Below are 3155 nucleotides of genomic sequence, written 5' to 3'. Positions count from 1 at the left end.
GCCGCCACTGTCACACTCAGGGCAGGGCTGATGGGGAGGTTATGGCTCTACCCTGTCACACACAGAGCAAGGCCTGTGGGGGGTGGGGGGGTTGGGGCGCCACACCCTGTCACAGAGCAGGGCTGATCAGGGGGTTGGGACGCCGCACCCTGTCACACACAGAGTTGCAGGGCGATCAGGAGGTTTGGGCGCTGCCCCCTGTCACGCTGATCCGGTGCCAGGAGGCCTCGAGGCTCCGCTGATCCCGGTGCTGGGAGGCATATTACCCTTTTACTATATAGGATAGAGGCCTGGGGGCCGGCTGGTTTGCCCTGAAGGGTGTCCTGGATCAGGGTGGGGGTCCCCACTGGGATGCCTGGCCAGCCTGGATGAGGGGATGATGGCTGTTTGCAGCTGGTCACACACCCTTCAGGGTGGGGGTCCCCACTGGGGTGCCTGGCCAGTCTGGGTGAGGGGCTGAGGGCTGCTTTCAGGCTGGTGGCTGTTGACTGAAGCTCCCAACCGCTCATTTTTTTTCTTTTTTTTAATTTTATTCTGGGCCAGCTTTAACTCTGGCTCTAGCTCTGAGGCTTCTGCTGGTTTGTTTGCATTCTATAATTGAAACAATGTATAACTCCAGCTCTGAGATCCCGGGGTTTTGTTTAGCTTCTATATTTGTTACAAAGTTTCAAACTGCCAGCTCAAAGGCCGGCAGCGCAGGCGGGGAACGTTGGAGTCTGCAGTCACTGGAGCAAGCAAGCCTCATGTTCGCTTCCAGCTGCCTGGCTGCCGGCCACCATCTTGGCTGACAGTTAATTTGCATAAGGATATGCTGATTAGCCAATGAGAAGGGTAGCGGTCGTACGCTAATTACCATGTTTCTCTTTTATTAGTGTAGATTGGGACTCTGGAGCAATAGCATGAGACTCTCCTGTGGCCTCAGTGAGTAGTGCAAATTCCTGGGCTCTCTGGGGGTGAGGTCTGGGAATTTTGCAGCTTCGTAACCTCTCCTGATGATCTTGATGCATATTGAGGCTGGAGAACTCTGAGTAATTAGTACCAGTTCTGGCACCTAAAAGCTGTGTGGTATGAGGCAAGTTATTTTAACTGTTTTGTTTTACTCTCAGCACAGGCTGAGAGGCCAGATAATAACCATCCTATTTCATCCTCCTAGGAGGTGAATATTCCCATTTTATTGATAAGGAAACTGAAGTTTGGGGTAGTAAACTGTCTTGCCTATGGCCACAACAGCTAATGAAGTGACCGAGGCAGAATTTGAACCCAGGCTTAGATCAGAGAAGTGCTTTGGAAACCAGTAACATTGAGAGCAGTGACTCAGTTATTTCCACATCCCCTCTGAGTTTCAGACCTTTTCCTCTATAGCTCCAGCATAGTGAGGTTACAGCCACCCCCAGGCAGATGTGGGCCCTGTCTTCTGGGAGCCTTCACATTATCAGCTTCCAAACTAGAGTGTACGTTTTAAATCCAGAGTTCTGATTCCTACCCTAGATATTCCTATTCATGAGGCTGAATTGGGGAAGTTTCCCAGTGAATTCCATGGAGCAATTACCACTTTCAAGAACAGTGGGGAGGAAGAGGCCTTCCTTTACCATTAATCTAAAGGAACTCTCCCATTGTCCATAACTACCCCCCTTGTTATACTGCTGTATACAGGGTCTACATTTACATCGATACCCAAGGACTTGAAGCATCACACTGGCCCCTTTGTTGAGAGTAGGGGCATAAAGAGGGGGTCAAGACCAGAGAGTAGAAATGCATTTAGAAGCTTTTTCTTCAATGAGACTATTACAGGAAAGGTAGGTGTTCTTATGTAACATTTCTAGCTTGAGGGGAGAGAGGCCCTAGCCACATTATCCCTGCCAACTTTCATTACTAAGTGCCTCTTCACCCAGAGCTCATCAATTTGAAGCTCAGTACAGAAGACACTTTGGTTTCATTCTTTGAATTTGTAAGCGATCTCTCCTGAGGCAGTTGAACCACTCAGTGACTTCCCCTTTTATGGGAATATTGTTTCCCAGATGTAAAATGAGTATGAAACTTACTTTGAAGAGCACTTCTAGCATGTTCCTTTTCTGCCAAGCCCCAGGACTAAGTGTCCAATTCGAGGGATATTGACAGAGGGAAGTGGTGAAACCAGGACCTTGGGTGAATGAATGGCTAAATTGGGGCTCTTTAATCTCCAGAACTTGAGCAGTGAAGTTGTCTCCAAATTCCTAAAGGAGCATGACCTATGGGAGATTTGATATCCTTCATCCAGGTATACTAGGGAGAAATCAGAAAGAAGCCAATTTGGTTCAGTAGAACAAGTTTCTAGGGCTTAGCCCAAATCATGTTAGATAGCTGGATGCCAGTAGGCTGGGAGTTGCCCATTACTGGTTCAAATAAGGTCTGGGTAGAACTCAAGGTGACTTCAAACAAGACAGACTTGAATTCATATCCTAGCTCCACTTTTTGAATTCATATCCTTTGCTCCCTCTCTGTAAATACTAATCTCACACCAATAGGTGGGCAAATAAAAATCCCTAGTTTCTTTACCTTTGAGAAGGGCATCTCACTTCTTGTGTGTGCATACAGAAATTAAGAGAATGAACAGAGCACAGACTTAGGCATATAGCAAGACTGTTTACTACTCTTGCAGATTTTGTACTGTTTGGGCTTTAATTATAATGTATAGTCATTATGACAGAAATGCAACCCCCAGCTAGCTTATTTAAAAAATGGAATTTACTAGCTTATGTAATTGGGAAGTCCAGAGGTGGTACTGGTTTCAGATATGACTACAACATCCATCTCATCTCTGCTTTTGTGCTAGCCTCATACTGTAATCATGCTCTTTCCTCATTGGGAGAGGGAGAGGAAAAAGTTCCCAGTTCCCTGAGTCCCCTCACCACTTAGCAAAATCCAAAGCTCATTGTTGATCCCAGGGAAAACTGGTCCAGATTGGGATGCATATGCCCCCTGCACACCGTGATGAATGGGATATGGAACAGGGTTGAGGCCAAGGAAGTAAGGCTACAGAATGTACACTTACAGGTGGTTTACTAGAGCGGGTAAAAGGTAATGCAGAGTAAGAACTCGGCAACTGCCCCATCTCCAGGCTGGGCCCTGGGTCACAGTGGATCAATCCGTTTGTACTTGAAAAACAAAAAACAAAA

The sequence above is a fragment of the Myotis lucifugus genome, unplaced genomic scaffold (assembly GCF_000147115.1).
Source record: "Myotis lucifugus unplaced genomic scaffold, Myoluc2.0 scaffold_60, whole genome shotgun sequence".
NCBI lineage: Eukaryota > Metazoa > Chordata > Mammalia > Chiroptera > Vespertilionidae > Myotis > Myotis lucifugus.
Note: the sequence above shows the minus strand (reverse complement) of the source record.